Source organism: Marmota monax, unplaced genomic scaffold (assembly GCF_021218885.2).
Source record: "Marmota monax isolate L192 unplaced genomic scaffold, Marmota_monax_Labrador192_F-V1.1 WCK01_AAM20220418_F8-fsc00024, whole genome shotgun sequence".
Classification (NCBI taxonomy): domain Eukaryota; kingdom Metazoa; phylum Chordata; class Mammalia; order Rodentia; family Sciuridae; genus Marmota; species Marmota monax.
The window spans coordinates 15,992,929-16,007,870 of NW_026695224.1; positions in this window are offsets into that span (position 1 = coordinate 15,992,929).

The window sequence follows — 14,942 nt, forward strand, 5'->3', positions numbered from 1 at the left end:
TCTCCTCTTCAATTCCTCTGCTGTCTTCATACATCCAAATAATGGACTGATTATATCTAAAAAAGAAAATCTATCAATTTTACATTTTACCACCCAAGAAAAGATTCCCCACTTCTTTAAAGTTCTAAATGCTACCAAAGTACACATACCATTTTACAATCCTACCTCTATTTTCTAGTAAAACACTAAGCATATGTGCAGTAGATGAAGGATTCAATAATAACCCATTACTTCTTCTCTCTCTCTCCCTTTCCAGTTGTACATTGCCAGTGGTTCTCAAAGCATGGAGTGCTTCCAAATTTGCCTGGAAACTCTGAACATTCTTATGTGCAAACCTTGTATCTTCCAACTTGTATGCACAGAGTCAGTTTTTGGCTGAGAATATGAATATGTAACAAGAAGATTCTCGTTCAAGAAATGAGAATATGACCTTTGGCTAACTTCCTCTGCTCCTCTGGACCTCCGGAAAAAGGTAGATTCTCAAATGTGTTGTTAAGCAGATTTGCTTGTGTTAAGAGTAATCTCTGATTATTAAACATTATATGAACTGGGATTTCTATGTGTGAATGACAACAAAATTGACACAGAGCCATAACTTTAAAATTCCTTATGGAGAGGTCTCTTGGAACTAGCATGTCTTTTGTGGAAATTCTGGAAGCTTTCCTCAGGAGTGGCCAGTGGATACTGACTCATGCTGGAGACAAGGCTTTAAACTGAATCACATCCCTGCAGGTTATAAGTTTTCTTCCATTGCCTAAGATTTCACTGGTGGATATGAAGGACTATTAAAAAGCAGTTCCTGGTTAAATGTGAGAACAACAATTACAGACTCCTGCTGCAAGAGTGAGCTGACCGTCTGGGGTACTCTACTTTCTGACCAGAATTCTTCTGAGTAGCTGGAACCAGGCATAGCCTGTGATAGTCTCATAAATCTTAATGTTTATGTGAAGCTAAGAAGAAAAGCGCCTGGTGGGTATTGTCTCTGCCATTAGTATGTAGAGTTTTTCAAAGTCTATATAATTTCATGCTTTCATATCTTTTCTCTCACTATGTCTTCCTTCTAGAAATAACTCCCCATCCTTCTCTTCCAGATAAACAAAATTCAAACTTCAAAGCTCATCTTAAATGCTGCTTTAACTTTTTAGTTCTTCCTCAAGGAAGAATAATTTTGTTGCCTTCTCTGCTTGCATGGCACCATGTCCACATTCTTATTTTAGTGTTTAGTCTCTGCTGCTATAGTTACCATTGAAGTGTCTGTCTCTGTTCTTGAGGGCACAGTGTGATTTTTCATTTCACATATCTAGGATCTTGCATAATTCCTAAACAGACTATATGACTAGTTATTTGTCAATCTCCACTAAATCTCTGCGGTGGCACTAGATGCTTTAGGACTGAGTCAAAATGGTACCATTTCTGTAAGCTTTCGACAATAGCTACTTCCTTAGAACATTCTTTTCCTGAAAGTTGTTGTGTGCTCCACACCTGGTATTCACTTTCTGTCCTTTAATTTTTCATATTTGTATTTTCTATTGTGTGGTTGTCTTATTATCCAAAATGTAGTTAAGGAAATTATCATTACCCTAATTTTGTCCATGAATAGCATGCCCTTGAAAGAAGGAGTCATATCCTAATATTTATATTGGTTTAATAGCAAAAATAAAATTTGAATGTAAAAGACACGCTATGGAAAGTTTATTAAAATGCATTAAACTATTGTCTCAGAACTTAATATTCAGATTATTATAAGAAAAGGATGCATCTCTCTAAGTTGTTTAAATTGATCTGGTTTTGCTAACTCTAAGAAACACGTTTTTTTTTTTTTCTTTCTCTATTACTTACATCTAAGTACCAGTTGGTAGTTCCCACCACTTTTATATACATTATGTCATCTATTTCAGATACTAATATTTTGTAAATAAGAAGAAGGGGATAAGGAAAACCTGACCAGGGCCACACAGAACTGTTCCACTTTGTCTCTAGCACCTGTATAACACATACGAATTCTAATGCACTATTTGATAAGGATGAAGATACTGAAGCCTGCTATTATTAAAACTATAAATGCCTGTTCTATATCATTTTACATTGGAGAATATACAAAGAACACAGCCCAGATGCTGTGGTTCAAACATGTCTTCCACAAGTTCATCTGTTAGCAACTTAATCTTCAAAGTCATATGCCAATGGTATTTGGAGCTGGGGCAATTGGGGGGTAATTATGGTTAGGTGTGGTCCTGAAGGTGAGGCCCCCAGTATGGCATCAGTAGCTTTATAAGATGATAGAGAGAGATGGAAAATGGCACACTTGTTCTTCTTGACATACACTGCCCTCCACCATGTTGTCATGAAGAAGGAATGCTCTCACCGGACCTTGAGCAGATTCCTACGCCATGCTCTCTGACTTCCGCACATCTGGAACTGTGAGACAAAATTAACTTCTCTGCTTTATAAATTATGCAGTCTTCAGTATTTAATTATAGCTACAGAAAAAGACACTAAAATCATAATTACTAATTTTTTCAAGTGATTTTTAAGTTTCTGTAGTCCACAAAAATATTGGCTTCCTTAAGATTTAACAACATTTTTATTCTGAACAACATGAAGGGGTTTAACAAATCAAAATTAAAGTCCCAATTTATGGAACAAATTTTAAGATATCTTAAGCAAATAAAACAAAAATGTCCTATTGGTTATGTTGAGGTGGTTATGTTGGAAGAGAGGTTGGAATGAAAAAAGGGACAGTCCCTCTATGAAGAAGATTCAGAGCCAACAAAATATTAAGATCCATCCCAAGTGCTGGAAGAAATGTTACTTATGATGACACTTTGAGATACAGCTCGACCTCAGCCTTTCCCTCTTCACTCTAGATGAAAATAGAAACTTACTACTTGCTATCTAGTACTCACTTCATTTACAAAATGAAACTTCCTAAAAAAATTAGAGTTTCATGTCTGCACTCAAAGACTGAGTGATGAGTGGCTCAGGTGGTTCTATCTTCTATATCCAGATCATCACAGATTTTTAAAAAAAAAGTCCGTCTGTTTTAATTAAAAGAATCTAGTGTGAAAATACACAATTAAGAAAATACCTAATTGGATTGACTTGTGTGGGTTGTCAATCAGCATTAGTAATGCCTGTTTCCTGGAACTTTGGCCCTGAATGATCTGTAACTAAGGACAAAAAAGTAAGTAGACAGAGGGGTAGGTAGGTAAGTGGATAGGTAGGCAGGCAGGCAGGCAGGCAGGTAGGTATATAAATGGATAGATAGTAAAGAAAATGCTGGAGGTGTTTAATTTTTTGACCTCATGTCATCAAATATCATCATGTAATAAACACACACACACACACACACACACACACACACACACCATATCACACAGCCTGGGTTCTTTTGCTTTATCTCCATTCCTGCTGTGACTCCCTGAATACCTTCTTGAGCAGTGGATATATCAGTTTTTTGTCTGCTTATTTATTTATAAATTCTCTATTTTTAATGTTTCAATAGTTTAGCAAATATTATGGGACAGGCAGGAGGAAAATGGTTTTTAGCATGCTTTTAGTCCACCCTCTGGAAAGAACCATGCTACTTTTGTAATCTATACATTTATAATTAATGAGTGCACAAAGTAACAACCTCGACTTATCATCCTTTGCAGGTTTCTCTGGCGATTTATTTATTTTTATTGTTCAGTTTCCCATTTGTATTTTAATTAAAAATTTCCCTCTTCAGTCACCCAAAAATGGGGAAGGTAAACTCCTTTGGTTGCCCTCTGGCTGAGAAATACAGGATAGCGTTTATAAACATTGAGCTAATCAATTAGGGTTTAGGGTTCTCATTTTAATTTATATAGCTACTTGTTTCAGATCTGAGTGAATCCGAAGATTAAGGTTTGATTAAATGTATTTAAAAAGTGTGTAACATGTTCCTTTAGCTCTTTACTGTTTCTTTTTAAATGCATTTCACAAAATGAAACAGGAGCAATGTAAATGAGTGTATTATCCGTTGCTTGCATTAATTACAGCCATTCTCTTTTGCTTTTTGACTTCAAAGTACTTTGTATCAGTGATAATTAATTGGGAAGTCCATTGCAATTCTTCTTGACAGAGACCAGGAAAGGAGATTGGAATTTTAAGCCAATAATTTACATGTCTCATTTTAGACCTTGTGGCTTTGTAAAAGTATATCCAAATTTTACTCCATCTTGCCTATGCTCATGGTATAATAAATTAGCCATGTTTTAAGTGTTTGAAATGAGTTTCAAAGAGGAAAACATAATGAAAGGGAAAAAAAAAACTTTTGATTTGTTTTTGAATTCAGAAAGATTGCTAGTAAAATATTACTGTCAATATTCCTTTATTCATGAAAGACAGTGGATCCTCAGTGCCATTTTTCAAGACCTGTCTTTAATTTTAGAGAAAAAAAAGAGCTTCATGAAACTCTGTATAGTGGATTGAATTTAGTATGTATAACTGTTTCCTTACTAATGTGAACATTTAGTTCTGTCCCATATTTGCTATTGAAAGATTTCAATAAAACTGGTCATTGCATTCTGTCACATGGACAAGGTATTGGTTTCTTTTGTTTTATTGTTCCCAATCTGTTTTCCTCCCTTGGACCAATATCTGTAAATGTAAATACTAGAAAAAAGCAGTGCACATTTAAAATTGCCTCAAAAGGAGACAAATTTGGTCTAAGAGTGCTGGATCATTTTACATTTCCACAAAGAATTTATGAGACCCTCCTTTGCCCCACATAGTTGTCACTGTTGGATATTAGCAATATATTTTCCTTTAAAACAATTTTAAAGTCAGCATTCTGTTTTTAGAGTCTGTATTTATTTAATTACCATTAAGATTGAAATTGTCTAATATGTGTTGTTTTTTAAATTTCCTCATTATTTAATCGATTTCATGTTTTCAATTTTTCAGATTTATTGAGAAAAATCTTTTCAGTTTGTATCCATCCTGCTCATGGATTCTTGATTTTATTTTTTATGTTGTGGGAGTCTTATTAAGGAAGTTGGGGACTAATCTGACATGATGGAGATTAGGGCCTACTTTTTCTTTTATTAGACTCAAGGTCTCTGGCCTAATTCCTAGGTCCTGGATCCACTTTGAGTTGAGTTTTGTGCATGGTGAGAGATAGGGGTTTAATTTCATTTTACTGCATATGGATTTCCAGTTTTTTCACAACCATTTTTTGAAGAAACTATCTTATCTTCAATCTATGTTTTCGGCACCTTCATCTAGTATGAGATAATTGTATTTATGTAGGTTTGTCTCTGTATCCTCTCCTCTGTACCATTGGTCAGCAAATCTATTTTGGTGCCAACAGCATGCTTTTTTTGTTACTAGTGCTCTGTAATATAGTTTAATGCCTGGTATTGTGATGCCACATGCTTCATTCTTCTTGCTAAGAATTGCTTTGGATATTTGGGTCTCATATTTTCTGGTTGAATTTCATGATTGCCTTTTCTATTTCTGTGAGGAATGTCATTGGGATTTTGATTAGAATTTCATTAAGTCTTTGTAGTGCTTTTGATAGTATGGTCATTTTGACAATATTAATTCAGTCTATCTATGAATAAGGGAAATCTTTCCATCTTCTAAGATCTTTTTAAATTTCTCTCTTTAAAGTTCTTTAATTTTCATTATAGAGGTCTTTCACCTTTTGTGTTGATTCCCAAATTTTTTTTTTGAGGCTATTGTAAATAGGGTATTTTCCTAATTTCTCTTTCAGAGGATTCATCACTGATGAATAGAAATTAATTTGATCTATGAGTGTTGATTTTATATCCTGCTACTTTGCTAAATTCAGTTATTAGTTCTGGAAGTTTTCAGGTGGAATTTTTCGGATCCTCTATGTATAGAATCATGTCATTGGCAAATAGTGATAATTTGAATTCTTTTTTTCCCTATCTGTATCCTTTAATTTCTTTCATCTGTCTAATTGCTTTGGCTAGAGATTCAAGGACTATGTTAAATGTAAATGGTGAAAGAGGGCATCCCTGTCTTGTTTCAGTTTTTAGAGGAATGCTTTCAATTTTTCTCCATTTAGGATGATGTTGGTATTGGGCTTAGCATAGATAGAATTTGCAATGTTGAGATATGTTCCTATCATCCCTAGTTTTTCTAGTGTTTTGAATATGAAGAGGTGCTCTATTTTGTCAAATGCTTTTTCTTAATCTATTGAGATAATCATATGATTCTTGTCTTTAAGTCTATTAATGTGATGTATTACATTTATTGGTTTCCATATGTTGAACCAACCTTGCATTCCTGGGATGAACCCCACTTCATCAGTGCACTAAGTTGTTATGAGACTGCTCTATAATCCAGACTGGATAATTCAGAATCCAGACTGGATAATCCTGTCTCAGCCTCTATAGCAGCTGGGATTATAGGCTTGTTCCACTGTTCCTGTCTTCATTTTTATTTAAAAAGAAACAAAATAATTATAAAAAATTTAGTAGTTTATTTTTCCATATATTTTTATTGTTTCTTCCCCTCTTCTCTTGTGAATGAAATCTGTTGTCTCTCTCTAGTGATGTATCATTGACCCCTGAGATTGGTGATGACCAATTGCATGTTGACAAAAGTAACACAAACAGAGGATGTATATGTGCTCATGCAGTTTGACTTGGCTTTTGCACTTGAGTGACTCACCATGAGAAAATATGCTCCAGCTACCTGTTGGTCTTGGATTTTGAGACCCAACAGAACACGGAACAGATATAAATAAAATTCTGAGCCAAAGTCAATAATCAACTGAATGTTCATCCTGAAGCAAAGCCACCCAGCTGGGACCAAGTTGGAATTCACCAAATCAGAGCTGACCTGTAAGATTGTAAGAACAAACTTTTACTGTTGTAAGTCACTGAGTATGGGGATCATTTGTTATGTAAATTATCCAGTAGTTAACAGTTATACCATTTGTGCCAATAGTATCTTTAACAATAGTGATAGATTGCCAAGTGCCTACTATAGCTTGCCTCACATGATCTGCCTATAATAACAGAAGGTTTTGTTATCCTTAGGATCAGAGGGCTTAATTACCAAGTTTAAACACAAAAGTAATAAGTAACAAACAGGATTAGAAGTAAGCCTTTCTAAATTCTGACCCCATGTTTTAGTGACAATAACATTGAATCTCTCTAAATATTCAAAATTCAAATTCTTAACAAGATGCAAAATGTTTTAAGGACTATGCATGGGTATCTAATATTCCTTCTCTAAGTGGGAGTCTGGTCTAATTTTACATTAAAGAAAAAGAGTAAAGCAATAATGAAAAAATCCCAGCCACTAATGAAAATCACTGCTGACAAGTGGTAGTAGAGTAAAATGAGCATGTTCAGAATCCAGACTGGATAATTTGAAGCAAAAACTCCAGGGGTAGAGATCAAGGATATTTGTTTAGAATAACCTTTTAGACCATCTTGCAAAAGCCAGACTTTCATCTCTCTGAAGGACTGCTAGACTAGAAAAGGTGAATTTTATCAAGAAAATATATTTGTTTATAATTTATTTCCTAACACCCAAGTTGTTTGAATGTACTGTTTTACTTGGAGAAAAGGTCATGCCAACAGTATATTGAACTAAAAATAAATTCATCAAGAGAAACTCCATGTTCCTCATCTAACTCTTTGGCAATGCACCTTCATGTAAAGTGCACAACACTGCAACTAAAAAAAGAGTCTTGGGTTTCAGTCTCAGCTCTGTTTAAATAGCTGTGTGACTTTGGACAAGAACTAAAATTCTCTGTCTTTCACTTTCCTTAGTTGAAATGCATGTGCACACGTGTCCATATTGAATAGGATTTTAAAGAAGACTTATGGAGATAGCATCTTTAGGATATCTTGCTGAATGGTACAACTTAGTAAATATTCAGTACACATCAAAAACCATGATCCCTTATCTGAAAATCAAACAGTGCAAAAAAGTTTTGGGCTGGAAGAAAGAAAAGACTCCTAAAAAATTCTCCCTTTTTTAAGAGTCCGGGGAGCTGTGGACCAACACTGACTGCTCACAACACCTCCACACCAAAAAAAAAAAAAAAAAAAATCTATCCAAGATACATAGCCTATATCCTATGGCTGTAGAAACATTTTGTGTCCGGTGCAAAAGAGAAGACAATTCCTGAGTTTATCTGATCCAGGACCTGATCAGGATCCCAAAATGAGTTGTCTCGGTGGTAAAACTGATCTGAAATATACTGTGTTCTTTTTTTGTTTTGTTTTCTTTTCCATTTTCTAACTTCATTGAAAGATATTATAATGAAACTTGAATGCATCTATTTGTTTACATGTGGTCTATACTTATCTTCCTATTATTTATTTAGAGGAAGATTACCTGTCTGATATCCAAAATACTCTCAGCTTTTAAAAATAAGTTTTAAAAGCTAAGTATATTCAACATTAAGCAAGAAAAAATGTATAATTGTGCATAAAGCAGTCTTCCTCATTTCTCATCTATCCTGCCATGTTTTTCAGATAAGCAAAGCAAATTGTCTACTCTGTATTCACACTGGGCAATTGAAACTTAAAACTATTACGTGATATACTCAAGGAACTATGGGAAACATCTGTAAGAATGGTGGATCTTTCAAAAATCCCAACCCAGGATTTACTCCTCTAAAATTTACTGAATCTTTGGAAGAAATGGTGTCTTTTCGAAAATCAGCATGTGTGTCAAGATACAGAACTTCAGCATCTCCTTTATTTTAGTAGTTATCACCACACCTCTCGATTCCAAAGAAAATATTTGGTTAAATTATTATCAACAGTGTAGACCAGTTCTCTTTTTTTCCTCTTGATTTCAGTGTGTCCAGAAAAGAATTCTATATATTGCCATAGAGATACATAGCTCTATAGATACTCCGATGAGGTATCTAAAGACAAACTCTGAAGCACGAGGGAGCGAGAAGCCAAAACTAGTTCCAGGGAGGTGACATTTATGATAGACACAGTGTCAGAATTAGAATATTCCCCCACAGCACTGAGTGGTGATCTGAGATTGGATGTGTTCAAGGGCATATCAAAGTTTTACATTCAGTAAGTAACAGAGTTTGCAGCTACACTGTTAAACATTGTGATCAGATGTGTTCAGGGTATGACATGGTGTTTATCTGTGTGGAATTTAGAAGACATTTTTTTTTATTCACAATCTATAATGTGCTCAACTCTGGCAGACATAATGAAAAGCATGACAATTCTTGGGGAGAGTTTAAAGTGAATTAAACGAAAAACACTTTGCCTTTTTCATGAGCATTATTTGGATAGAAAAATAAATCAAATGTTGCAACAAAGGTTGGGCAGATTCCTGTTTGGTTTCTACATTCCTAATTTTAGCGAATGGGTGAACTTCAATGCTGTTGCTAGTAAGGAAGAGTTTTTTTCCCTTGAAGAATTTGTATATCTCTAGTTTAGTAAAAGGTAAAGTTTGCATGAGGCAGGAAGTTAGATTGAGTTGTGACCAGAACACTGCGAGAAGTGTCTAACACTTAGATTTCACTTTTTGTCTTTAAATATTTAATACTGATTTCCTCTTATCTTTCCAAAAATTACTCATTGCCCCCATGGGGTTTCCTCACTCAGACACTCTTCAATTCATAATGGGATAAAATATCAAAGTCAACCCATTATAAATTGAAAATACCATATGTGTAAATTGCATCTAATTCACCTAATACATTAAATATCATAACTTAGCTACATGGGACACCATAGAGTAATTTTTTAAAAATCTTTGTGATAGCTGCTAGTGCCTAGAATCTTGTGAAAATATGGTAATGGGTACTTTTAGCCCAGAAAAAATAACAAAATTCAAAATTTTAAATAAAGCTTTTGATAAATGTATATTACTTTATATACATTGTAAAGTCAAAAGATTCATCCAAGAAAAAGGTTCATCTGGCAATTTCTAAGATCATAAGCTCAGTCTACTCTAGTCTCTGTTTTTAAGTAATGGGGCATAGGAAAGAATGAGGAAAATGTCTATATCACCTGCAGAATTATTTTTCCTTTCAGAGAACATAATTTTGTCTTTGGTTTCTAAATATAGCAATTACTTCATATAACCACACTCAGTAATTATTTAAATTTTTTTCTTTGTACATCTATTGTTATGTGTCCTTTAATTTTCTTTGCACCTAATTTGATGGCAAACTAAAGCCAGGAATATGGAGAAACTCATCCTCTAGCCATCACATTAATTGATGTCTGTCTGGGAGTCAGGTAAGACTATCTAATTAGACTGAATCAAGTGATCAGTGAGAAATGCTGATTTTCAAATACATTTTATCTAACCATTTGAGCTTCCTTGAAAATTGGCATAATTACACACTCCAACCCTCTAAGATATGGTAATTTTTGATTCAGATATTTCATTTCACAGAAGAGGGAAGGGGGAAGGAAGGTTTGATGTGAGTGACTTCAGTACCTATTGAATGCAACAGAAAGTATTTTCTGAACACACATGAAAGAAATGTAAATTATTAAATTACTTCAAGTGATTCTGAAAAAGTAGACCCACCCTAACATCTACTACATATAATGCCTTCTTTTTACTTTTTAAGAGGGGGAAAAAAAGCTTGTAATCAAAGAACTATGAATATTCTGAACAAAAATGGGATTAGAAAATTTATGGTGCTTACACAATGAGAGAAAGAAATGAGACTTTTAATTCATTGGGTCACATCATATCCATTTTAGATTCTATGGTTAAGTGATTCCCCCTGACTATAAAGTATTCATTATGAAGTGAAAGACATTTTAGAAATACATTTTATTGAATAATGGCAAGAAAATCATAAAATTATTCAGAGCTAAAAGCTGAGTTATGTGTGGGGGTGTGTGGGGGTGTGGGTGCTCGTGCCTGCCCCCCCATTTTGCATTATTTTTATGGATGCAAGAATAAGTAAAAATTAGAGGCCAAGCTGATGTTATGAACCTTGTTTACAGATAGTCACCTAGTTATTTGGGTCTCCATAGACTCAGTGAAAAGAAGTTGTCTTTCTTTCAAAAAAGTAAGCATTGCTGTCTGCCTACTATGTTCCAGGATTGGATAGTGCTGCAAGGTTCTATGGAGCCACTATGCCAAGGTCTCTGACCAGAGGAATGTGACAGTAAAGGAGTGTATGCACACATATAAAAGCAGCAAGGCTAGATACTACAAATGATCTCACTATATATTCCCTTATTTGCACTGTCAGAACATGCCCTAATAGTTCACCTAATTATAGGTTCACCACTTTCCAATATGCTTCTATTTCCCCATTTTCATACCTGCCTTCCATGGTCCTACAAAGTAATTGCATTTCTATCATGTGAAAAGCTGATCACATCACCTCCCAGTATTTCTTTTGGAACAACAAGTCTCTTTATGGAATTTTCTGAAACAATGTCAACATTGTAGATGACTCACAAGGAGATTGTAATTTCTGAGAGAAATAGTTTTCCCCTGGCTTTTCAATAATAGAAGATGGTTTTTTGTGAGGTATTTGATACATTGATATATGAACCAAGCCATTGATTTTTATCCTCACAAATACAATATTTATACAATAACATGAAGAAGAATAAAGCTGATTGTTCATGAAAAAAAAGAGGTAAAATGTTATGAAAAATGATCATGGGAAAGAATTTTTTTCATTGCTTTTAGATTCTCCACATAAGAGGAGTTTAATATATTCAAACAGATCTACAGATATGTATAAATACTCAGTGAACCTTAAAATTCCTCTAAGAAACTTCACTTTTGGAACTCTAAATAAAGTATTATGTTTAATGAAAATGTCTTATGAAACTAAGATAATGTTTATTCAATAATACATCAATGGGTATAAATTGTAAGAGCTTTATATTAGTAGAGGTCATGCTCCCCCAAACAAATGAATGAACAGATCTAGAGTCCCAAAAAGTTAAATTAAAAAGTGACATTATTGAGAAAGTCTACATTTCAAACCATGTGTACATCTTCTAAATCCAGTTACATCCCTGTTTGTATGTCAATTAGGTGCTACTGCTTATTAATAGGATCTTAACCATAACAGTAGTAAGAATATGTGTATGGTTTCTATTCTGTTTGTCATTAAACACCTACATTTAAATAAGCAGGAGTTTTGAAAAATTGTCCCTCTCTATGCTTCACTATTCTTTTATCACTTCTTTTAGTTGCATTGCTATCTTTCATGCTACCTTGATCTCCTATATTCATATCTGCTATGTTCAAATCACTGCAAAATCCGTTGCTATTTTTTTAAAAATCCATTCAATTTAAATCAACAAAGGAAAGTTTTAAGTCTCCAGCCAATCATCAAGGATGAAATTTTGAGCCAGTTTTGTTGAAGACATGTGGAAAGAAAAGGGCTTATTTCAGGGTCTGTCCAAAAAGAGAGAGCAAAAGACAGAATACAGAGCCCTTATAGTTTTCTGTAGAGTCATCAGTTTATCTATTTAAGAATCCAGTCTTCAACCTTGACCTGTCTGCTTCTGACACACATGACATCAGAGAAGAAGGTTCACAAATTGTCTACTCACTTTCTTCTCTCACTTCTGAAAACACATATGCACAATGCGAATTCATATCAAACCTCATTCTTTCGAAAACTAAGATTATAGACTTTCATGGATATAAATGTGCTGTCTGTAGTTCATGCTAAACCCAATAATTGAAGAACAATAGAATTGTCCTGTGAGCAAAGAATAAGAGGGAAAGGTAAATGAGCTGCAATTATTTGCACGGATCGAAGAATATCAAGGGCCATTTAAGATTCATCCTCTAGTCTAGTAAAGGTTATAGCAGAAGACAAAATGGAACAAGGATCGATTTCATTCAGAACATCCAAAATGAAATGATGATAATTTTTCACATGAACAATTTAATTTTGGCATAAGTGCTAATATTCTGAGAGGTTTTATAATTTGAAATGCATATCCAGGAAGGCTATGGGACTCATTGCTAGACTGCCATAAGTATCATATAGGCTACCACCATTGTGAATAACATTACTTTTCTTCATCCATTGTGCAAACGACTCATTAAGCATGTACTATGTGCCAATGTGTGGCACATACACAAATATCTATTCATCATTTTAACATTCATTTGATTATTTAACCACTCTTTGAAACATATTTAATAAACCTTTCTTTGTAGTTATTATATTAGGCAATAAAACAAACAAAAAATGTGTGTAAAAATACGTTTGGTAAATTGAGAGATTTGTGGAAGAGACCAAACATTTTTCCTTCAATATAAAGTAGTATCTGATAAAACAGGATTGTGTCTCAGCTGTCACAAAGTATAAACTGTTAACATGATCATCAATGGCTGGGGCTGTAGCTCAGTGGCAGAGCACTTGCTTCACATGTGTGAGGCACTAGGTTCGATCCTCAGCCCCACATAAAAAAAATAAATTAGATAAAGGCAGGCTGTCCATCTGCAAGTATTAAAAAAGATTAAAAATTATAATTAAAAATTTCACAGAAACAGTGAATATGTTCGGTGGACAAGAAAATGCATCTGTAAATGATTTTGTCTTTTTGAGGAACTACATAACTTCCATGAAATCAAATCTCAGATCAGTGATTCTGAGGTGCAATTTTCTGCCCATCCAGATATTTGGCAATATTTGGAGTAATTTTTTATTGTTTTTTTCATTGATTTTTTAAAAAAATAAATGACAGCAGAATGCATTACAATTCTTATTACACATACACAGCACAATTTTTCATATCTCTGGTTGTATGTAAAGTATGTTGACACCAATTTGTGTCTTCATACATGTACTTTTGATAATGATGTCTATCACCTTCTATCATCCTTGCTAACCCCCTGCCCTATGACTTTGGAATAATGTTACTGGGATCCAGTGAGGAGAGTCCAGAGACAATCCACTCCACTTTGTACAGCTCCCTCAGCCAACCACAAAATTACTCATTCCAAAATCTCAATTGTGATTTGATAGAAGTAGTTAAAGGACCAAGAGGGAAAGAGATTAGAAATGAAGACAATGGACTCATATATGAAACTTTGAATCTTCTTCTGGGTGAAAGGGAAGAAGTCATACAGTTTTAACATGATAATTACTTTTTCATGTTGTCTAGGATAAACATATACATAGAAGTATGGGAGATACAGTTGTGACTGAAATTTAATGCTGCAATAGTGATAATTAGACTATGGTAGTAATTGTATTAATTCTGATAGATATGAAAGCATGAACTAAGATGATGGAGTTAGAGAAAGATACAATCTGACAAGCCATAATAAAGTCCCCACAGGAGGATTTAGTGGAGAAAAAAAATTAAGATCACTTACTACTTCATGCAAAAATGTATGAACAAAATTTACATTTGAAGAAAGATGTAAAGAAATAAATGTACTTGGAGCAGTAATCTAATTCAGCTTGGATTTCCCTATCTGTTATTTGTTTTTACTTATTATTCTTCAAAAATATTTTATCTTCAGAAGGCTCCAGATCCTTGGCAATTTCTTGGACAACTTCAGCACTTATCACACTAGATTTTAAGAACATTGGCTCACATTATGGATTCCAAACTGAGCTTGTTTCCTTGATGTTACTAAGGAAATTCTCCCAGTGTAATGTCTGATGTTAAGGGCAAGAAGGCACTTGCGTGTTACAAAGAGAAAGGTATGTGCATAGGATTCTCCTGTCAATATTTAATATTTTGCATATTTAAAATTTTTCTTTTAGTGCGATATTTGGAAAGCTTCCCATTTTGCGTGAGTGTGTTCTTAAGCAAAATAAGTATCTATGACTCTTTTGAAAGATGCTTTACAGATGGACAGGGCCTCTGTTTTTGCATTAAATAGAACCAAATGCCCGTGCTACATTTGTGCAGCAATGAACATTTATGCAAATCTGAAGAGTAGGCAGGTGCAAGAGCAAATTTCTTAATGCCATTTGCTCTGAAAATTAC